The sequence below is a fragment of the Chelonia mydas genome, chromosome 11 (genome assembly GCF_015237465.2).
Source record: "Chelonia mydas isolate rCheMyd1 chromosome 11, rCheMyd1.pri.v2, whole genome shotgun sequence".
NCBI lineage: Eukaryota > Metazoa > Chordata > Testudines > Cheloniidae > Chelonia > Chelonia mydas.
This window is the reverse complement of record NC_051251.2, coordinates 41,801,324-41,825,674: the sequence shown is the minus strand read 5'-3', so window position 1 is coordinate 41,825,674 and position 24,351 is coordinate 41,801,324. Positions and strand designations below refer to the sequence as shown.

The 24,351-nt window shown below is 44.3% G+C and overlaps 1 protein-coding gene across 4 annotated transcripts in view; it reads left to right on the top strand.

Annotated features, from left to right (window-relative positions):
• The window catches only part of WIPF1 (WAS/WASL interacting protein family member 1), an 82,105-nt gene that overhangs the window by 5,210 nt on the left and 52,544 nt on the right, over positions 1-24,351 (top strand). The window contains exon 1 of one of the 4 annotated variants that reach the window (XM_037912233.2): positions 1,388-1,623. The exons of 2 other annotated variants lie outside the window; for them this stretch is intronic. The gene's annotated coding sequence lies outside the window, so the exon portion shown is untranslated. Of the gene's footprint in view, positions 1-1,387; positions 1,624-24,351 lie in introns of those variants that run through there. One more of the 4 variants, XM_037912229.2, reaches the window with a different exon arrangement.

Below are 24,351 nucleotides of genomic sequence, written 5' to 3'. Positions count from 1 at the left end.
GACCCCTGTCATAGGACAAGGATAATCACTTTTGAACGCTGACTGGATCACGTGATGGGGGGGTCATGAAGAAAGTTCACTTTTATATTGGCATCTCTGTGTGTGTCACCTTTATTTAACAAGATCATTTAGAAAATGCCTACCCTCCTGTTTGCATCCCTGGTCTATATGAGTGCACACTCTGAGATATGCTACGCATGTAACGCCTTTCCTTCAAACTTCTGTCCCTGATCCATTGTAGGGCTCAAGAGGTGTAGTACAGCCTTCAGCAGGTGTGCAACCGCCTCTGTGCATACACACTCCGTAAGAGAACTCCTCTGAGGGGTGTGGCGAGATGTTTGGCTGTGTGCCTGTTCCCTCTGTGTGATGCCCCAGCCCTGCACAGACAGCTGGCATGGCAGACCTTGAGCGAACTGCCAGTGTCTTAGGCTTGCTTCCTACTACATTCCCCTGCTTTTTGTCTTTTTATGGAGAGGATGTTTACCCTTCGTCCTGGAAAAGTATAATGCATCGACTGAAGATGGATAGTCTTCCAAAAATGATTAACTACCTGCTTTTTTCCCTTGGCCTATAGCAAGGGCACCCTCTTTCATCTGATTTCTTCTTTGTCCAGTTTGTAGACAGTCTTTGGAATGAGAACAGCCACTCGTCTGCAAGCAGATTAAGAGTGAGGGGCAGGAAGTGTGAACGGAGTCTATTTATTATCTATATGGGGGATAGCTCGTGATGGTGCATGGGTTGCCCGGGAGCTGAGAGTCACCAGGATACCTCCTGCCTCCATTGAGAGAGAATTGCTTGCGTTTAACTGGGTGTCACCTCTGGCCACCACCAGCCTGTTAAGAGCCCAGGGGGGAGAGATTGGGTAACTACCAGATCTTACAGGCTGCCAGTTTAAAAAAATCAAATCTATTAATAAAACACTGTGTTCAACTGATACCTCCAGATTGGGGGGGGGGAGGGGAGGCAAAGTGAAATTCAGCGTTTCATTTTAATGGCGGGGAAACGTGGATTTTATGGGGGTTTTTGTGGGAGAAGTTTGTTTTTAATCACAGAAAACAGGCGTGCCTTGCTGATAATACTAAAGGACGGAGGGGAGGAAATACAGCTCCCGCTGTTTAGAATCCAAAACACAGAACGCTTCCTTTTTAGAAAATTAGCGGGCAGCAGTTTTAAGACCGTAACATTTCTTCAGCGGAGCCGAGGCTCGAACCCCCGTTGCTCGCTCCTCCTGCGGGTCTGGTCCCCAGCTCCTGCCCTTGCAACAACGGGGCTGGGCTTCCCGGGAAGCGGAGCTTGCGAGGAGCCGCTCCGTGCCAAGGGCAGGCGGTGGGCATCGGCCCTGCTGGAGCGTCACTCGGCTAATGGGCATGTGCAGACACGTCGCACATGCTCATTCGGACCAGCTCCGGAGTCGGGACATGTGCAGAAGCAAAGAGGGCTCATTGGGCAGGTTCTGCTCTGGCTGCTCCGGGAGCTTTTCCTGCTGCTGCTCAGCCGCTCACGGGCTCTATAAATAGTTTCCCATCCCAAAATGCTCCGGCCGCTAGAGCGGCTGGCTAAGAGGCGGGCGCTGCCTCCCTCGCCCGGGGCGTAGGGAGCCCGGAGGGACCCAGGCGGAGTGCGGTAAGGGGAACGCGGGGGAGGGAGTGTTGTCTCTGGGTGGGGCTGGCAGCGCGGGGCGCCTCGCTCCTTGCCCCCTCCCCGGGCGGTAAATACAGGGCAGCCGCTGGAGCGCGGCGCTGCCGAGTTGCCCGAGGCTGCGGAGGGTTCCGGTGCGTGTCTGAGGCGGAGCAGGGGAAGCTGCCGGCTGGGTTCGGGGCTTGTTTACTGCAGCGGAATCCTGGGGGTGCTCGGGGTGCTCAGAGCCGCGCTAATGAGCCCTGTCAATCACCCGCCGCCCCCCAGCGCGGATCGCCGCAGAGCCTCGCGCCGCTTGCCCCTGGCTCCCTTCCCCGGGCCAGGAGCTGCCTCCCGCCCCGTGCCTGCCCCCAGGCACCGGGGGCCCGCAGCGCTCCCAGGCCGGCCGGGACGGGCAGCCTGCTGGCTGTGGCCCGCAGGCGCAGCCTTTCGGGAAGCGCTTGAGCTGGGCTGCTCGTCCAAAGTTTGCGCGTTGGGGGAAAGGTCCCCTGCCTGCCTGTCACAGCACCACGCCGCCGAGCCGTGTCTGGCGGAGCCGCGGAAGGAGGCGGGCTGGCCTGGGCAGGCTGCGAGTCGGGGACTTCCTTGTGAAAGGAGCGAGCGAGAGAAACCGCGCCTGTCTTACTGCGATGACACTGAAGCTGAATTCTTGCCTATTTCTGTTTTCCAGACCTGTCTGTCTAACCCTCGGATAAGCTCCCTGCATTCTGAAGCAGCTCCCGTTCTTCCCAGCCGTCTCCATAGACTGTGTGCCCTTTTATTGCCACCCTTTTCTGATTTTCCTTTCCTTGTGCTCTACCTTCTGGACTGCTGCTGTTGGGGTATCTGTGGAGGGGCGGCTGGATGGAGCATGGTTGGATTGTCTATTCCAGGGGTAGGCAACCTATGGCACGCGTGCCAAAGGCAGCGCGAGAGCTGATTTTTCAGTGGCACTCACACTGCCCAGGTTCTGGCCACCATTCCTGGGAGCTCTGCATTTTAATTTAATTTTAAATGAAGCTTTTTAAACATTTTAAAAATCTTGTTTACTTTACATACAACAATAGTTTAGTTATATGTTAAAGACTTATAGAAAGAGACCTTCTAAAAACGTTAAAATATATTACGGGCACGTGAAACCTTAAATTAGAGTGAATAAATGAAGATTTGACACACCGCTTCTGAAAGGTTGCCGACCCCTGGTCTATTCTGTTAGTAAGCTGTGGGGCCAAATGCTGCCCTTCCTTAAACGCCATAATTCTGCCCTACCCTAAGTAGATGTGTTCCAGCTAACATCAAAATGCCTGTTTCTGCCCCTGTAAGTCCCATGCAGCCAGATGAAACTGGAGGAATCGGGGGAGGCCAGGACAAATTAAGCTCCTTCCGTTTGTGACACCAAACTAAGATGCTGTCTCTGTAGATTGTGCAGATCTAAGAAAAAAAGAGGGATGCCCATCTTATGAAGTGCTTTGATCAGTAGTTAAATGGTATATGCTGGTATTTTAAATTGTGTAATTAGGCTTCAGAGTTAATACCCCATGGAGATTGATGGAGCAATTCACCTTTCTGAGCTATTGTTTCAGGCTTGCTTGCTTTATTTATTTGTAGACTCAAGCAGAAATCACTAAATCAGTTTACATTCTCTTCAGAATCTGAAGTGTTTTTTGTCTTTTGTTTCTGCATTTGTCATTTGTGTACAACCAATTGAGCCAAGGTTGGAGCAGAATTTGGCCCTGTGACTTTGGGTAAGAGAGGTTCAGATTTCCAAAACATGAAACTTCTTGTTATCACATTTTTTTTATTTTTAAATGTTGCTTGAGAAGGGGGAATACATTTGGCTAGAGCCAGGCATACAGGAGTGATGTGCAAGATTCTCCCATGATGCTCTGCCAACTTGCCTCTCTCCTGACCTCCTGCCCCCCCTTTCCGTACCTTTCCTCGGCAGAGTCTGAAGGTTTTGGAGATCAGACATTCACCAGGGAGCCAAAGTGACCATCAGACTCCTTTCAGGTGTTGCCTAGATAGGTGGTTTTTGTGTGTTTCATCTTCTCTAGAAATGGAAGGCTATTGCTAAGCTGAGGCAAACAACAGCCTGCAGGCCTGCCCCAGGCGACAGCCTTGTTAAGCATAGCATATACCATGGCTTATAGTAGAAGGACGCAAGCAGATTCTCTGTGCTCTTAATACACGTGGGGAAGGTGTATGAAAAGTGGGAAAACATGGCTGTTCTCATGTGTTCCCACTGGCCAGACAGGTGGGAGCACATTAGAAGAGAGGAGGAACAGAAAGACTGAGAGGGTCAGAGGAAAGCTACACAGGAAAAATAACTTTTTTTTTTTTACAGAAAACCCTCCAGCAGAAGCATGGTAGGTATGTGCTTACCCTTGTAGGATGGTTAGCTATTTTTGACAGTCTCTGTGGTTGTTATTCTTCCATTCTTTCTGTCTCCAGCTGCTGCTGTTTTTTTATCCTGCCAGTACTTTGGGTATATCTACAGTACAGTGGTACTGATGCAGCTACACTGCTATAGTCCTGTACTGTAGACACTTGCTACAGGAAGGAAAGGGGTTGGTCTGTCATTGTAGTAAATCCACCCCCTCGAGAGGTGGTAGCTAGGTTGACAGGAGAACTATTCCATCTACCTAGCAGTGCCTATACCGGGGCTTAGGTTAGCTTAACTACATCTCTCAGGGGTGTGAATTTTTCACATCCCTCAGCATGTAGACAGATCAACCTACATTTTAGATGTAAGCCAGGCTTTTGTCTCTTCCCCACTTCTCTCTGCTGCTGCTTTTCTGCTCCATGTTATCTTCTTCCCATGGAGTTCATTGGGATGTTGGCCCTTAATGTGTGTCTGTCTCTCGCATAGGCCCTTGAGTTACAACTTAAATCACTGTGTTGTCCAGTCTCTCTTCCAAAATCAGTGAAAACGAATGTACTAGGAATATTATGTGACACACACTAAAGCAACCTGTTTGGCTGTCTTCTCTTCAGAGTGGAAACTCTCTGGGGCAGGGTCTGTATGAAACATAGAATAGTTAATCCAGCACAGTGAGGGCCTCATTCTTGGATTCAGTTGGCAACTAACCACAACCATAATAAATGGTCATACCTCAGTTATTCCTTTTCAGATGAACACACTCTGTATAGCTAACTTGAAACTAAAGCTGGCGAGAACCAACAGTTCTGCAGCTTTTTGTTGTTTGTTTTGCAAATCTTTTCGTAATGCTCTGGATACAGCGTAACATTTTCGTTCAGTATTTACCATCCCATCTGCCTTGAAATGGGAATTACAAGCACTTAAGTTATCTTGTTGCACTCCAGTATTTCTTTAACTTCAGTGTCCTCTACTGAAATGTAACTTTCTACAGTAACACACCACTCATTGAATGGCAGCAGATATCCTTATGTCTCCTGTAGGAATGAAACTCCAAGGGACTATTCTTCCTTTTTCACCCCTAAAGTACTCACACCAGGATCCCATAGCTGCATCTGGATTCTGGACTCTAGCCCTCTTACTTACACAGTTACTTCTGCGCTTAGTGTAGACCCAAAGAAAATCTGAACTGTACTGGAAGCAAGCCTTTACCTGTGGCAGATTGTGCTCTTCCATTCCCCCCAGCCCCTGCAGCCTCACGTAAGACAAAAATAAGACCCTAGATGTAAGATACCAGAGGGGCTAATGACAGGTAGGTGCTATCCTAGCCTCTTTGTGAAGGTTGCTCATTAAAAGACGGTGCAGTAGGACTGCCGGCAGGACTGAATCGCCATGAGACAAAACTTGAAAGGGAAATGACCTGGCTGAGTCACTCCCATGTTTGCCCAGGCGCTCCGACCGACCTCACCGAGGTCAGCTAAAAGAACACCCTGGAGTACAGCGACAATGGCTACCAGTCATTCTGCACTGTCTGCTGCCAAAAGGCAATGAGCTGCTGCTGTGTAGCAATGCAGTACCGCTTCCGCCAGCACCCAGGAGACATGCGGTGGTGGTGAGCTGAGCGGGCTCCATGCTTGCTGTGGTATGGCGTCTGCACAGGTAACCCAGGAAAAAAGGCACGAAACGATTGCCTGCCGTTCCTTTCATGGAGGGAGGAAGGAAAGGGGGAGCCTGAGGATATGTACCCAGAACCACCTGCAACAATGTTTTTGCCCCATCAGGCATTGGGATTTCTACCCAGAATTCCAGTGGGCGGCGGAGACTGCGGGAACTGTGGGATAGCTATCCACAGTGCTACGCTCTGGAAGTCAATGGTTGCCTCAGTACTGTGGATGCACTCCGCCAACTAAATGCACTTAGAGGGGACACACACAATCAACTGTATAAAAACACTTTCTACAAAACTGACTTCTATAAATTCGACCTAATTTTGTAGTGTAGACAGCCTCAGACTGCAACATCCCTTCTTTATTGTCCCTTACCATTATTTCACTGAAATTCTTACATCTACCACATTGTTTCTCTGTTTGTAAAAATTGCTATGCTTTCTTGGAAGCAGAAAAGACTGTACCTTTTGGCTGGTGGTATAGTAGCTACACAGAAACAATAATCCATAAGTCTCCCCAAGGAACAGAGCTCTTCCTTAAAGGCGCATACACTATCTCCAATTACATCATAGTGGTTCCCTTGCGTTACAACTCAAAAATCACTTCAGTCTTGACTAAATTGAATATCTGGACCTTCGAGTTACTGTTTGGAAACAATGAGAAAAGATATTGTGCCCCCCCCCCCAAAAAAGGGGTGGGGGAACCTGTCTAAAGAATTTGTGAAATGGGCAACACATGTATCCAAAGCCTAAGAATGAGCTGCTGTGAAATGGTGTAAAACTTCCATTCTGATTAAAAGTGGGTGTTCTCACTGATTTCTCTTCTTCTTCTTGATAACTTGACACCTCAGGACTAATTTAGACACTTTCTCCTTTGTGACTTCATTCCTGCATGTGGTGTAGTTTTAACTTTTTAAGCACTGGATCTGGTGTAATATGTGTTGTAAAGGGGGAGTGTGATTGTATCTTGGTTCACAACTGCTCAGTAAGTCTCCATACGTTTGAGAGAAATTTCAAATAAGCATTGCTGTTATAAGCTGCAAACAAGTCTCCTATTTTGGGCAGGATAGCTTTTATACTTGGCAATATTAAAGGGAAAATACTAGAACTGGCTTTAATAGGTCTTGAAGATATACATCCTATTGCATCAAGCGCATAGCAAAGTGTTCACATTCTTCTATTTGATGTTTCTTCTTTCAAAGAGGATCATGAATCATCTGTCAGTTAATCAGCCATGCAAGTTGCTAACTTTATACTAGTTATCAAATAGCCCAGGGAAATGCATTATAAAAAACCTAATTTAACGAAGTTGTCTAGGACGCTGCTTTGTAGGGCACATATTGTTGAACAAAAATAATGAAATATTGATGGATTTTTGCAGCAGCCATTCCTCTTGCAATATCAGTTTGATGCTCTGAGCTGTAACATTGACACTGTGTAGATTAAGGCTGAACATGAGATACGGTTTGGCCACTGGCATGCGGCATGATAGATACAGCATGTGAAATCTGCAGAACTATTTCAAGAAAGCAGCAATAAATATATTTTTTCTGTGTGGAATTATTAGCAAAGTGCTGGATAGTTCTTGCATGTTTTCTACATCTAGATACTTTTTTTCCAAGAAAACATACAATGAAATCAGTGTCTGGACCACAGTACTCCAGTGTTAGGGGTTGGATAATTAAATAATAGAGATGGTCTCAGCAGCATTTAAAGCTTGGAGAATAAAAACCGACTGCTGTTGAGTCTTAGGATTTGAACCTTTAAAGGATGCTACAGAGCATTCAACATGGGGGTTTTGCAAGATGAGGAGACTAAAGACCCATGCCTATAACGGAATGACATACAAAGGCCTGAAAGAGCTGCTCTCTCCAGGCCCAATCCAACTGCCACGGAAGGCTGCCTGCCTCTGACTTGGAGGGTGTCAAATTATATCTGGTAATATCGACCTCCTCTCTTGTGGGTGCAGGTCAAACCAAATCTGAGAGAGTAATGAAGTTGAGAGTAGTAGAAAGTTTGCCCAGCCCTAGTAGGAGATAAATTGGAAACACATCAAATAGCTTGACCTGCCTGTTTTATAAAGTGGATTATTAACACTATGTCAAGTTATGATGCCTGTCTAGGATGTATTTCAGCATTTGGTTCTAATTACAGATAACTAAAATTTGGATTTAAAACTCCTAATTTTGTAGCTAAATTACCTTCCTGATATAAACTCAAAGATTCCTTTGGCTTATTAAGATGTTTATACAAGACTTGCCTTCTTGAATCTTTCCATAGCGTGTATACACTATCCTCCTCCTCTTAGGGCTTGTGTCCTTTGAAGACTACCCACCCTCCACACCATTATTACATCTTTTTATTTTTGTTTAGTGCAAACTTTAACATGCATCTAGCCATAGAGAAAGTACAGGATGTTCTCTGTACTGTGGAAAAGAAAAGAGGCTAAACAAATAGCCAATTGCATACTAGACCTAGGTGCCTTTCTTAGCATTTTTTCTTCTGGCTTCAAATGTCTTGTTGCACATGCCACTCTACGTACATTTTCTGAAGGGGGTGGGGGGGTCTCTCTCCTTTCAAATATTTTTGATGAACTTAATGGTGATTAAAGGTGTGAGATTGAGATCACCCTGGAATGCGAAGTACTCTGACAGCTGTATAGGTAAAGCGTAGGAGCAGCAGAGCAGACTTCTCCACTAATATTCTTCAGCCTTGACCTGGAGGAAAGAACTTCTAGTCTTGAGTGGGGAGTAAAACTTATGTGCCCATTCAATCTTTGGCCTCTCTTTGCTGAGACTGCTATTAGGGACCCAGCTGCCATGTGGAAAGGTGGCCACTAGGAACTGGACTGGTGGTAGACACTGTACAGATTCCTAGAAAGACAATCCCTACCTCCAAATAGTTTAGACTCCTAAACAGAGAAGCCTTCCAAAGAGATTGGGGAGGGGGGGGAGAAATACAGAAGCACCGAGAGGTGAGGTGATTTTCCTAAGGTAATACAGCAAGTTTTGTGACAAAACTGGGAATGCAACCTAGATCTCTCGACTCCCAGGCTAGTGGATTATTCACTAAACTACACTGCTTCTCAACATAAGGCTATCGCCTCCCACTGCTCAACTGTTATAAATCAGTGAACAGCAGGGGTTATTCCACTTTATTGATCTTATTTTGGTTACTCATCTGTCATGCTCTATTATTATGTTTTAATGTTTTTAAAAGTCATCCACAGAATCAGAGTTTAAAACTTGCATTTTAAAAAAAAAATCTCAAATCTTTTTTTAATGTAAAAATTGTTTAGAAGTAAACAGAGCAGCATATGCAAGGGAGCCTTTTGGGAATTAAGCCTGCAGAGTTAACTGTGTCTCTGTTCCGAATTCCAAATGCTGTGAACAAGGGCCCATTCAGCTTTTTGGTTATAAGTTATGCTGAATTGTATCAAGAAGAGAGAAAGTGAATCAGAGAGAAGCTTCAACTTAGTGTTTAATTCTGTTGCTTTTGTTTCAGTAGCTCATTTTTTGAGTGATGAGGCAGGATTCTACTTTCTTTCCTGTTTCATTGGCAAAATTATTTGCCTAGAACGTAACTTGTGCAGGTCATCTGCTAATTGCTAGCATCTGTGAAACTCTACTAGGTTATATAAGCATAGCTAAAAAGTCAGTAAAACCTTGCATCGTTCAGATTTGTCCATTTTATACTCCATAATAAGAGCTTGACTTTGTGACTAACTTGCAATGGATAGCAAAATCTTAAGAGGGCAGAGGTATGAACTGAAAGCTGTGAAATCCTTTAAGTCACAGAAATAGATATAATAATGTGTCATTTTATTGTCAATACAAGTGTTATAAAGATCAGACAAAGTATTGTGGTGCTATATTGTAAGGAGAGTTGTGTGTCAAGAGTTACTCTAGCAGCTGAGTCTGCCAAATAAAGCTGAATTGTCCCTTAGTCAGACTGCAATGGTAGTGATAAACCGAAGGGCTTGTGCTCTAAAATGTGTCATAGATTAGACACTCTCAGTGACAGAGCAAGCTGAACTATTCAATCTTTTCTAAAAGATGAGTCCTCAAATGGGACACATGTACAGTAGAAATAGTTGACTAGAGAAATATCCCTCCATGTGAGAGATCGTCCAGGGCTCACTGATCCAAGTTGACTTAAAGTCCCAGTATTTATAATGTTCAATATGTCTGAGACTTCTGTTTACCAACATCAGCCACTAATTACTGATACCTAAGGGAACAGTACTTGTATCCGATGAAGTGGGCTTTAGCCCACGAAAGGTTACGCCCAAATAAAGTCTTTAAGGTGCCACTGGACTCCTTGTTGTTTTTGTGGGTGTAGACTAACCCGGCTACCCGCTGATACTAAGGGAACACAGTCAACTTGAAATCTAATGAGTCAAAATTTAGTTGTAGATCATGTCCTCTCAGTCTCCCTGCTGACTTGTGTCATACAATCACATTTTCCAGCTTTGTGGTGTTTTCCCCTTTGCTGGCTAACAGACCCACACAGACAGAGGAGACCATGGAAATGACTGCATACAAAGTGCAGTCAAATGTGCAAAACAACCAGAAAAATATTTTGTTTTTTGTAACAGTTCTCTTAAGTGTTTAATTGTAACAATTGAAGGGGAAAGGGATTTCAAAGAAATGTGACTTCAGTTGGGTGTCCGTTTTTAAACCAAAGGTCCTGCACTAATAGCTTAGAACTGTGTGCTCTGGCTTCACACTCAGACCACTAAAAGAAAAGGAGTACTTGTGGCACCTTAGAGACTAACCAATTTATTTGAGCATAAGCTTTCGTGAGCTACAGCTCACTTCATCGGATGCATACTGTGGAAAATGTAGAAGATCTTTTTATACACACAAAGCATGAAAAAATGGTATTTTTTTTCATGCTTTGTGTGTATAAAAATCTTCTACATTTTCCACAGTATGCATCCGATGAAGTGAGCTGTAGCTCACGAAAGCTTATGCTCAAATAAATTGGTTAGTCTCTAAGGTGCCACAAGTACTCCTTTTCTTTTTGCGAATACAGACTAACACGGCTGTTACTCTGAAACTCAGATCACTAAATCTTTAAGCCCTATAAAGCCAGCAGATCCAGCCACCTGAGATTTTCCCTGCCTAGGAGAATCCCCTGGGTAGCACAGAGCCTTTGTAGTGGCTCCTACACTACTGCCCTCTATTCATTGATGAAGGGTGTCCTGCTTGGGGCAAGGGGCCATGGCTGGGACATTCCTAGACCCTGGCAATCCCCAGCTCCTAGAATGGCCTTTTAGAGCCATGGAAGATGGATGTAAATTACAGCAGCTATTTGCCCCCTTCTGGTCTTGTACCAAGTGAAATGTGCATGAGCTGAAGATCTGAGCCAGAGCCTTGGCATCCATTACCTGTTTTCAGCTGAATTCAAGATGATACTTTTTCAGCTCCCATTAGTGCAGAGAACAGTTCATTCAGATCAATAGATGTGTGGCTTCTGATGAGAACTTCCCATGAGTGCAGTAAGATCCTTCCTTTTTGTGGGTAACTCAACCTGAAATCTAGCAGGTTTCATATCTGGTGTCTGCTTTCTTTAATACTTGAGAGAGGTGGGAGAAGAGAATGACCCTCCCTCCTTCCTCCTTTTGCTAAAAAAAAAAAAAAGACTCAACCCCCAAAAGTTAGTAGTAGTGTGTTGTGAAAATGTACTTTCTGACCAAATTTACTGGACTGATCAACATTTGATCTGTATGGACAAGGTCAACAATTAAATATTTAGCTCTTGTCTCTTTCAAATCACTTTACAAACATTAACTAATCCTCCCAACTTGAGCACTGTGACCACTATCATTTTGGCATCCTGATAGCCACATTGCACAAGCGACATTAATGCTGGTATTTCCTTACTTTTCTGAGTGCTTGACTTTGTGACCTGAATGTTCTTCTAATGTAGATCTAATTTCCTACAGTGTTTGCCTTTTAAAAAAAAAAACAAACCTGAAAAAGATCGTGTGGAACATACTGATTCACCTTTAGATCCACCAACTTCTGCCACTTGAGTTATCATCCTCTTTATGGATAGCCACTAGAGGGAGACAATACAGGCTCCTTTTTTTTCTCAGTGGGTTTCACAGAGAGTTGCTGACAGCAGATGAATGGTGGGACTCGGGAATCCTGAGCTCTATTCATGCTTCTGAGAGGGGAGTATATCTAGTGATTATTGTCCCACCTCACCCTCCCCGACTCCACTCCATGTCCCCCTTTCTCCCAGTCCACCTCCTCACCCTTCTCCATTCTAGCTGCCTCCTCCTGTTCCACACTGCTTGGGCACCATCCAAGGGGGAGCTTTGAGGCATGGGAGAGACAGTCTTCCTGCTCTCAGTCCCTGTGTGTGACACCATAGTGACCCATGGCAATTGCAGGGGAAAGTGTCTCTCAGTCCCTGCAGTCCTGGGCTGAAGTATGTTCAATGCAGACTGAATCTTCAGCTACCAAACTCTGTCAAGTCTCTCCTGAGCATAATTTGGGCTGATTTGCACAGGGACAGCAAAAGCACATCCCTGACATTAGGGTGGCTTCTCCCTGCCAAATTTCAAGCCGTTGTTCCAAAGCATGGAAGCGCTAGAATCTCTCAGTGAAATGATGGTAAGAGTATTTTAACGTGGGCGAAACAATGTATTTTTTTTTCAGAACTAGGTCAAGAAAATGGCTGAACCACTTTGGATGAACTATTCCTTTTTAAAAAAATCGTCCTGAGGCAGTCACCCAGCATGGAAAATTTCAACACAAATAATAGTTTGGCCCAGTTATAAGCAACTGAAAACAGGGTCTTATAATGGGAAGTGTCAGGCAACCTTAACCATGGGCATCGCTACCTGTACTACCTATTACAAAACCTTTAAAATGACCTCGAACCACAGAGCAGGGAAAATAGCTAGTCTATAACTCCATGTTCTTATTGCTGTTACACTCATGCTCCTTCTGTTTCTTACACTCACTTGTTACAATCTAATTTAAGACCAGATACAACCTCTGTGGGACAGAGGCTGTGTTTGTACAATAGGGCTGTGATCAAGAAGCACCAGAAGCTCCCTAAAATCAGGGGGGTCCACCAGTGCCTGGGCTGTGGACCTGCACCCCACTCTGCCCCTTCCCCCCCCCCAAGGCCCCACCTGCACTCATCACGCCCCATACCGTGTGTTTCCCCTCAGGCCCTGCTCGCTTCTCTCTGCCCTACGCTCCCTGATCGCACACCCTTAAGGCAAGGAGGAAGTGCCCCCCCCCCCCCGCTTGTTCTGACACCCCTGCTCTGATCCTAATTGTGAGCTATGGCAATTCAGATAGTAAAACCCTAGTGAGGTAGGTTATAAAAGTATTCCTGTTCTGATCTTACACATAGTGAAATCAAGGGAGAGGTGAGGTGAGGTGAAGCAGCCCAAGGCCTCAGAGAGTGTGCACATCAGAACCTGGTCTAAAAGTCTGTAGCTTCTAATACGTGCTCAGAACACCTAAGACCCTTACTGTTTGGCCTCAGAGTGTTAATATATTTTCTAACATGCAGCTGTGCCAAACAATTGCTCAAATTGTATCTAACACCATAAAGCTACAAAGGAAAACAGACCGCTCCCAGCATTTTGCTTCTCTAAGAAGAAGCCCCACAAACCACACTGCAATGGCCACCCTGAGGACCCTGCTTCTGTCTTCTCAAATCAAAGCTCGGTGTTTGTTCTAAACAGGTGACTCTGGGTAGGGTGGAAAATAAAGGAGTTATTTTTGTTTTATAGCAAAACTCATTTTAGAAGTTCTTTGGATGGGCTGGGCTGGCATTCTAGTGGCATCACAACATATTATCTTGTGGAGAGTCAAGTTCTGAGTCACTTTTCATTTGGGGGAGCATGTCAGGTCTCCAGGAGCAGCATGGATGCTCTCTGAAGAGAGCTGATTTAGCCCTCCTTTGCTAAAAGTGGGACTGTAACTCAAGTGAAGAAAATGAAGGGGCTCTTTGAGGTTTCAAGAAGGGTTTGGAGGAACCCCTAAAAGAGGTAATTTGATTGAAACAGTGAGTGTAATTTTTTTAATTTTCTCTCTTTCGAATTCCCTAGTATGGTGCACTTCAAAGTGAAGAATATAAGAACATGCTTCCTTGTACCCCCGAGACACCTAAAGTAGATAAAATGGGGTCAGAGCAATAACTAGAAGTGTCCTGGTTAATAGGTAGAGCCCACCTACCACTCCCAATCAGAACCCTGCATAGTCAGGCCCTCTGAGATTTGACATGGTCTCTCTTTCGTTAGCATGTCCTGAATGTGAGTGTCTGTATATTCTGACTAAAGTGAAGAGGAAGACAAACTACCCCACTGTTATGGGGAACTAGAATGTGAAGTGTTCCATGACTGACAAACAGCACAAGATGACTGGAAAAGTTCCTTTTTTATTTATCTAAAATGAGAAATTGCATGGTAGAACATCTGCGCTCTCACAAGTGCATTGCAGGGTAAAAAGCTGCTGATGCATGTCTGTGTGAAGGCATGTTAGAGCCCAGACTAGAATATTGTAGGCAATTCACAATATCTTGATGATAAATTCTCCTCTTAGGAGAGGCAATGGTGATTTGAATTGCTTACAGTTGGATTGGTGCAAGACAACGCCATTCTTAAACTGAAACGACTTGGTTTTTGGCGAAGATCTCCCTTCAGTGCTGATTCCCAGAAGTTTGTGTTGCTAAAGGATTCTGTGTGGCATAATGCCAGATATAAAATTAGAGGACTTTTGTTGTTGAAAGCATAGTTGTACAAGGGGTACTATTTGCTTTGGGAGCATCAGACGCAAGTAGGCAGTCAAGAATCTTCAAAACTAGTATTCACAATGGCAATCGATTTTAAAAATACTTCTACATGGGACTTTTGCTTAATTGGGAGAATAACTTTGGACAATTACTAAACACATCAAAGAGTTAATGTAAATCTAAGTTATTAACGTATCAGAAGTAAGCTTGGCAGAATTCAGTTTTATTTCTTTTCTGTGGATTCAGCTGTTAATATTGATGATTTTTATCAATTCTAATAATTTTTTTCAGTTTTCCAGCCAGGGCTGCCTACTACTCTCTGTAGCGCCAGGGGCACTGGATCTTTGCAAGCTCAAAGTATGGGGAAGGCTGTGGTCCTGGTGGCGTAGAGCAGAGACCCCTGGCCAGGACTGGGAGGAGGACAAACTGCTGGACATGGGGGAGGCCATTCTTCTGCTGAATGGTTCCTGCCAGGGGACAGCTTGTGAGTGAGTGGGGCCATGGCAGCAGCACTGCAAAGGGCTCCCTGCGTGGCCCCAGAGCTGGGATACTGTATCCTTGTGGGCATGGGCTACACTCAAGGACTGCTATGAATGGATATTGTTTTCACATATTTCTGTATGTCTGGTGAAATCAAAATTGACTGATGATTGCCAACTTAAATTGAATGTGCCAAGCCTACATGTAACCCTGTAGCTATAAACATACTGTCTAACAGCTGTTTTAGCACAGTCCTCTGCTGGTAATAACAGGGAAATGGATAAAGTAGCATGTGGTAATGCTTGGAGGCATGCCCACAATACTGACAGCATACCTGCCAGTCAGTCCAAAGAGCACCGTACCTATGCCTCTTATGCCTTAAGGAATCTGACCGTTAGAAAACTCAAACAATGAGGGAGAGAGGGTTGGCATAGAAAGAACCTCCATAAAAACTGTGAGTCTTGCACCTCAGTGCCTTTCCCACTCCCGGGGCACCCTAACTTGTAAAGGAGAGGGAATGTTTAGCACTATCCCTTGGCTGATGCTCTATTCTCTATGCTCTAGGTTTACAAGTATAGTACAGCCCTGAGGGAAGTAATCTTAGTTAAGATGAGTTTTGGAAATTGGATTGTAGTATATTTTTACTCTATAAGTAATAACCTAACAGAAATCTTCAGACAGCCTACTTTCAAAATATACAGTGATAAGGGTCCTCACTGCCCCAAGATAACATTGTTAGAGCATATATCCATCTGCTCAAGCACAAATTCAATATTTCCTTTCTCCACTGAGGACCTAACTGTCTACTGTTTATTTTTTCATCTTTGAATAATCAGATGCTTACTGCCTTTTACACTTAGCTGCATTATTCCACGGAACTCCTGCTGACTTGACACTGGTGCCAGATTGCTTGAAGCCAGAACACCAGATGAGTGCCTTATCTTTCACTCTTAGGAGCCCCTTAAAATGCAGCCTCCTGCTTGCCAAATTCAGTATGGAGCCCAGTCTATCCAACCCACTATGGCCCCTGTCTAGTGTTGGTAACTGTTTCCTTCTATTTATATAATGGATAAAATTCCACACACTTCTCTGTTAAGATAGAGAGGTGGTCCCCTAAAACTTTTTCAGGTTTAATTCACTAAAAATTGGTTGAAGGGGGGGATTTGGAGCCAAGCACTGATAATGGGCAGTGAGCCTTTTGTTTCTAGATTAGCAGTTTGAATCTCAGCCAGGTTAATTGTAACTGAACATCATTGCCATATAATGTCTTTTGGATGGTCTACGTGAAATGAGACACAAGGTGGGTGAGCTCATATCTCTTGTTGGACCAACTTCTGTTTGGTGAGAGAATGAGTGAGTTGTCTCACATCTATTTCCAGTGGGACAAGTGCCCGCGTCAGAAGAGATGCTAGCTAGCTTTCATGTTGAAAGGCATGAGGTGGTCAACGACTGAATCCGCATAAGCCTAAACTGCTCCCTCAGCCAAAGCAAACGTCCATTTCAGGACAGGGCATGTGCACACTGGGCATGGTGATCTGAGGAAACTTACATGCATGCAGCCAGTGCTACATCCCTAGGGCTTAAGTGGGATTTCAGTGATGCATAGGCCTTGAGCCTGCCCTCTGTATGTGCCCTCTCTGAATAAAATGGATCACATCAGTCTCCAAGGCTAATTAATAGCAATCATTTTTTAAAAGCTAGTGGAAACCGACTGTGATCTTGCATTCCTCACTCAGCCAAAGCTTCTATTCATGTGAAATTGCTAGCAGTTTTACATAAGAACGGAGCAGAGGATGCTATCCGTAACTCATCAGAGGTGCAAGTCGCTATTTTATTAGCAGACTGTCACACTGAGATACACACACTGCAATCTCAGGTGCGATATGAAGCTCAGGTAGACATATCCACAGCTGCAAATATTAGGAGAGATACATTGGTGTGGGTTTTAGCGCAGGCTGTACAAGCATGCCAGTGACCCTGGGTACCTACTCACATTTTGTTGAAGCCTGCACTGCTGCATATACACTACAATTTTTAGCCATGCTAGTTTGGGTGTGTCTACAGTGTAGATGTGCTCTCTGGTTCCCACTGGTGATAGCACAAGTAGGAATTTGTGTGTGTGTGTGTGTGTGTGTGTGTGTGACTCACCCAGGGTCCAAATTCAGGCAGGGTTCAGATAGAAACAAATTCATAGGCCAGTGTCCTTCTCTTCCTCGACCACTGTTGTCACCTTCTTACTTCTCTTGAGGGGCACTCCAACCCCGTGAACCAGGTTGCAACACCCGGAGTGGGCAGCTAGGCCCATCCCAGTGGCAGAGAAGCTGCTGCTGTGGGGTAAGCTTGCTCTCCACTTTTCCCTTTGGCCAGGCCTGAGACCCACCTAGAACCTTCTTGTGCCCCACACAGTCCTTTTTTTGGGAAACACTGCGCTAGATGATCAGTAATATCCCTTCTGGCCTTAAAATCTCTGCCTCTGTGAAAGTTACATTAGCACACAAATTCTAAGGGCATGTATGGGGGAGAATGTATATAACTTTGTTAATACATATTTTTAAAGTAAAAAAACTGGACTAAAATGAATATAAAATATTTTGTGATTCAAGAATTTGGAAAAGAGAACTATGTTAATCTGTTCTAGCTGAATGGTGGGTCTCATCTAAGGTCAATGGGAGTTCTGATTTTGTAAAGAATGCTGCATCCAAGTATGCAAGCTACAGAAACTCTTGAGATCACATCATATGGTTTCTGGTATGAATAATCTTTAGAACTCATAATGTCTGCTAATAAGGAATTGCTGCTGCCGTACTAAACTTCTTCCTTTTACCATCACCACAATCTAAAGGCAATGTAGCAGAAGGATAAGTAGCTAGCAGACATGCCACTAGCAACCCAATATTCTAGAAAAATGTTGGAGGGATTCCACTCTAATGCTTCCCAGAAGGTGAGTGTGGCACAAATTCTGATTTCACTTCCAAGGGTTTTATACTAGTCTGTACAATGAGGTCAATGTAGTTAGACCCCTGATTTTCATTGGAATAAAGGAGAGAAGTGTACGGCCCTATATTTGTCTGCAGTAAAAGTGGCCAATTTTTGGGTGGGAGGGAAATGACTAAAAATAACCAGAACTATTTTTTTTTTAAATGCTGCTGGGTCACTAACTCCCAGTCTTTTGGATCATGTCTTAGGGCATGGCTACACTGGAAGCAGCAGCGCTTTGAAGTGCGAGTGTGGTTGCGCGCGAGCACTGGGAGAGAGGTCTCCCAGCGCTCCTGGTAATCCACCTCCATGAGGGCATTAGCTCTAAGTGCTGGGAGCATGGCTCCCAGCTCTCGGAGCCTGTTTACACTAGCGCTTTAAAGCGCTCTGACCTGCTGCGCTCAGGGGGGTGATTTTTCACCCCCCTGAGCCAGCAAGTTAGAGCGCTATAACATGTAAGTGTAGCCAAGCACTAACTCTCTATTCAGGTGTGGAGTACTGTATATAGAAATGCTGCAGACTTAGAAATCAAATACTATGTGGATATGAACAGCCACCAATTCAGTTAATCATAATAGAAGTCCTTTGTCTGTCTGATTCTTGAGATTAGACTAAAATTCTGAGTCATCTAATCCAACATAGGATTTCCACAGCTATCTAGATCTTTTGGCAGCAGTAGGTAATGTGATTACTGGATCATAATAACAAAAAAATGTACAGAACTTCTTCAGGAGTTTACTGATATTCATGATATTTCCTTTTTTTTCGAGCCAAACAAGTAGCATTTCCAGAGCACTATTTGTCAGTTTAGCAACTATTACTCACTTAAAGTGTGTGGGAAAGCTTACAAGCTTCTCGATCTCTTCATGGTACCAAGCAAAGATTTAGCCATATGACTGGGCGTCCTGTAGCTAAAACAGTGGGCGGAAACTTGAAAACGTAGTCTCCTCTTTGCTTACGCCTCTTACCTGTTATAACTTTAGGTGCAAACCTCTAAAGAGCTTGAAGTTTACGTTGGAAAAGCATTCAAAATTCGCTTATCTGAACCTTTTATGAGCTCTCCATATTAGGTTTTGATTCAAGACTCCTGGTTTCACAGAAATGGCATGAGAACAATGTCTTTTGTTTTTGTAGTGTTTCAGTTCTTCCAAATGATATCAGCAGAGATGAGTGAAAACTTTCTTTCTAAAGGAAGTTACCTGAAAATTTTTGGCCCTCAAAGGTTCAGTTCAGGTTCTTTTTGACTCAGTTCACTCATCGTTCTACCATGTAAGGAATGGGAAAATGTGCTTATATTTGATATTTGTGAAGGAGCCTCTTGGGCATCCATTTAAATCTCACTACAAACCATTGGTGCCAACAGGACACCTAGCCCTATATCACACATGCTCTAGTTCACCCCAATACCAAACTCCCACTGTTTACTAATCTACAGCCCCCATCTGTGCTGATAATGAACAAGAGGAAATGGAAACAGCAGGGATTATAAACTATTGAAGTCCCAATTTCCATGCCTGAACATAACTCTCTCAGCATATATTGCCTACCATATGCCTGCTTTGAAGTTTGAACACCTCTCTATTAGTGTCCCAATTCTTGTGATATTGGAAGATTACTGTTGAATATTAAAACACAAAAACATTAAGAGAACCTGTCCTTAAAATATCTGTGTATATGTTGGCCTTTGAGTGTTAAAGCAAAGCAGTATGTTAAGTTGTTAAGGTTGTTATTGAATTAAGAATGGAAGTAGGAGGTTATTTAGCCCCAATATGAAAATGCTGTCCTTTTAAGAACCTCCTCACAGGATCATTGTAAATATTTTTATATGGAAAAATGCTTTATTTTAAAAATGAAATAGCTTTTAAGATAGATAGATAGATAGATAGATAAATGGCTTTGCAAGCATTTAAACAATTTTCTGTCAGTAATTCCGACGTCAATCCCAAGTTGCTTCAGACAAGAGGATGAAATGAATCATGTGGAAATAAGATATAACACTACTTACTATATTCTGAAGTTCCTCAGAAATATCTATGCACATATCTCTATATGGTTCTTTACTTAACTGTTAGCAGTTCCACATACTGTAGTGTTCCTGCATTCATTTATATCTTGCTTGTTAAAGTTCAGGACCAGTTATGGCTGTGATTGGAACATTAGAAATAGAAAGTATTTCTCACAATATTTCACTAATCAGTGTGTATCCAGACTGTCATATTAGTTAAGTATATGTGAATTTCCACATAACAAATATGCATGGTCCAGTTCTCTGAGGCGGGCACTAGATCTGGCATATTTACCACGGGTAAACTCTGGGGCTAAGTATTCCCCATTTGTGCATATTGCATTGTCCAATATACTTGCAAGTGTTTTCGTAAACTAGTGGTGCACTTGTTTTCAAGTCAGACACCTCAAACATCCTATGATTTTTCATTCTACACTCTCAACCCATCTGGGACAACAAACATTGGTATAACTTGTCACTACGGCCACTGGTATTAGCATCTTACAGTAGCATATCTGCTTGTGTTTATAATGGATGATACACAGTACTGGTACCTATGCTAATAAGCTGCACGGTGACCTTTGGCTCAAAGGTTCAATCAGCCTGTTAAGTGTGCTGGTGTGGCAAAGCATCATAATATGACATTGCAACCACAGTTCTCATTGGTGTGTATTACAGTCCTCTTTGCTACATCCATGATTCACTCCTAATAAGAGTAGTCTCTTTTTCAATTGTAAGTTACTGTAGTATCAGTGAGGGAAATATCAGGACCACCTGTAAAAATCTTTCCTTTCCTGTAACTCACTGTCTTGTTACTGCATATACCACCCCTTCTTTGGTTATATGGGTGCGCACCAGGAGGAACTTAGTTATGTCCTGCCCTCAAAAGAGGAAGGGATGACTTTGTTTCACAGTGTACATAGGACACACCGCATTAGTTATAAATGATTGGCTCACCTCATAATGTGTTGGGTAACCATAGGGAATCCACTGCGAGGGACAGCAGTACTCCCAGATCTGCCAGAGTACAGCTTCCACATTGCTGGCGTGGATGGACAATATGATGAGAGAGGAGAAACAAATAGTTTGTCTGTGGGAGATGGGCCTAATGGCCTTCAGATGCATGTTTCCTTCCATATTTTGGAGATGTGAGAACGGACCTGACAGACAACAGGATAGATCCTTAGGCTATAGTGGTGGCTCAAAGCACCCAGAAACCAGCAGATCCAGCTAGATGGGAAGAGTAGTAAATTCCCCTGATGGAACAGGAGTGGCATAGCTAGCGCTCCATCACCACCTCAGAACAGGGAGAGTAATGCTGGAGTGCTGCTGCACGCCGATCTGTGGCTGTGGCATGGCTCCTTGGGAACAACTGTGGCCAGGCATAATTGTAAAGCGGCTCTGAGGTTGCTGTAAGTCAGGGGAGGGCAAACTTTTTGGCCTGAGGGACACACTGGGGTTCCAAAACTGTATGGAGGGCTGGGTAGGGAAGGCTGTGCCTCCCCAAGCAGCCTGGCCCCCGCCCCCTATCTGCCCCCTCAGAACCTCCCATCCGTCCAACCCCCACTGCTCCTTGTCCCCTGACAGTCCCCGTCCCCTGACTGCCCCGACTCCTATCCACACCCCCACCCCCTGACAGGCCCCCCGGGAATCCCATGCCCATCCAACTCCCCATCCCCTGACCGCCCCCGTCCCCTGACTGCCCCCTGGGACCTCCTGCCCCTTATCCAACCCCCCCATTCTCCGCCCCCTTACTATGCCGCTCAGAGCAGCATGTCTGGCAGCCGTGCCACCCAGCCAGAACCAGCCACACCCCCGTGCTGCCCGGCAGGAGCTCGCAGCCCCACTGCCCAGAGCACTGGCGGCAGGGCAAGCTGAGGCTGCGGGGAAGGGGGAATAGCGGGGGAGGGGCCAGGGGCTAGCCTCCCCGACCGGGAGCTCAAGGGCCGGCAGGACGGTCCCATGGGCCGGATGTGACCCGCGGGCCGTAGTTTGCCCACCTCTGTTCTAAGTTATGCTGAGGACAACCTGTTCCCCGGAAGATGGGAGTACAGAGCTACGTATGCAGTCCCCCCTCCTACCCCTGCCAGCTGCACCAAGCAGAGCTCTGGCACAACTGAGGATCTAGCTTTCTATCTCTAAGGAGCAGTTCCCATGTTAAAAGTGCCACTATAAATGGAGCCCTTTTTCATGTGATTAAAAAAAAAAAATCACCACTTGTCAGCAGTGATTGTTACTCTTGAAAAACTTCTAAAGGATCGGTTTAAGCTGAAGATGAGTACAATGGAGCAGTGTGTTGTGAACAAACATACAGCAAGTTCATGAACTTTTCAATTTCCCCTTACTCCTCTAGTGCTGAGGCATACAGAGCAGAATGTCTCTGCATGCTCACGGAGAAAGATTATTCTAAATGAAGGCATTTCATAGTGTGCTAAATCATCTTCCAATATAAGTAATACTAGGCCCTTTATTTGGGCCCAAATTTTCAATTGTGGGTGTAGCAAAGGTGTCTGCAGGCGCATAGTACAACCACAGGAACTTGCAGGTGCATGCACAAACAGGCACTCGTGGACCCAAAATGGGAATCTCATGCGCAAGTACCCATTTTGCACGCAGGTGCCTATTTTCCAGTCACACTTACACACACATTTTTGTGGGTGTAGTTGTGCCCTCTTCTTGAAAAATATAATTCTCTCCGCTTTCATGGAGGATTGTTTACATAACATCCAGGGGCCAAATTTTCTTAAGTTTTGAATTGGCATTGCTTTCCCAGTTGGAATGGATCTGTTTCTTTCTGAACTCCTCCTTTTATACCACAACAATTGATACCAGTTTTGGGCAATTTTCCTAGTGATAAGGTCACAGAGCTAGGAGGCAGATCTGTTTCCCAGTCACTCACTTTACGACATGAGGCAAGTTGTCTGTACGTAATTTTTTCCCATCAGTAAAATGGGTTTAATACTTGCTCATTTGAGGTAAAGTGTTTTGAAGTCTTCAGATGAAAGGCTTATTATGTAAGTATGTGGACATAGCACCCACCTCATGAGGACAGACCGTACAAAAGGAACTAGAAATGGCTTTTTCTGGAACTGGGGAGGGGTCGATCATCTCTTTTAGATGAATGATTCCTTCCACGTTTCAGAGCTCTTTGGGCAGCCAGAATATATCTATTAAGAAATTACACTGCATTGTTGCCCCTTTTAGCCTGAGCAGTTAGCCAATATTTGGGACCTTGTCAGATTGCATCAATTTCTCCTGCTAACAGAAACAATGAGTCAGCTATTTCAGTTCTTGTTAATTTAGCCTCCCCCCCCCCCAAAAAAAAAAAAAAAAAAAGCAAAAAGTGTGGTTTCCCTGAACATAGTAGAAACAAACAGGAAGCAGTTTCCTCATCCAGAAATCCAAGTCTGCCTTCTCTGCAAGTATTGTGCCCAAGCTCACGCTCTGGGCTTCCTCCTAGGCCATGCTCCCATTGCTTCTCTCTCTGTTTGCACACTTTTTCTCCTTGCTTTCTGGTGTCTTTCGCATACATAGATACATGCAGCTGCAAAGCAGTGCCCTAGCCCCTGCGTTTGCAGTGAGGCTCTAGGGAAACCCCTTAGTCCACATGGCTTAGTTTCTACTCAGGGCTTGCCATGCTGGAACTTGCCTTCAGTGGTGGCTTCTATTGTTTCCGTTGTCACAAAAAAAAAAGACACATTTAATTATTCCTTTAGTTAAGCCTAAATGAAGGATGCTTAGGATACCTATCTTTTCTTACCAGGTCTGTGATTGATGGCCACTCTTAACACATTCCAGCATAACAATATTTTGTTTCTCCTCTTTCCATGCCTTCTCTGCTCCTTTTGTGATGGCAGTTTTTGATACTCTTTCTCTCAAAAACATCTGTCTCTCCTTCCATGGTGCCACTTAGGACTCAAATGCTCTTTCAAAATCCACTTCTTAGGTCTCTATCTTGACTTCAAATCACGGCTGAAAACACACTTCAAAAACACTAACTACTGAGTAACCATGTAATCATATCCAGGACTTTCACCATCCTCCCCCTACCTGTTGTATGTTCTATCCCAGCTTGTTTGTCAAGTCCATCGTTAGATGGAGTTACTTTGGATGTAGACTGCTGTAAATGAGAGGAGAGTTGGCCCTATATTTTCAAAGCACTTTATAAGCATTAAATAATTACTCCTACAGCAGCCCTTTGAAATAAGTAAATTATGTTGATGGAATGATGTGTATGTCTTAAGTCTGTACTGAAGACAATTATTTTCCCAAAAAACAAATTTCTACTACATACTGCCTCTATGCAAAATGAATACTTCAAGCCTAAATACTACCACTGAATACTACTCTGAAAAGCCTATGAGCAAATATATTCAGATGGAAATTTCCCATACCCACGTTCTATTGCATTAGTGCAAATCTACCTAATTACTGCCTGATGAGGCCAATCATGCTTCCTTTAAG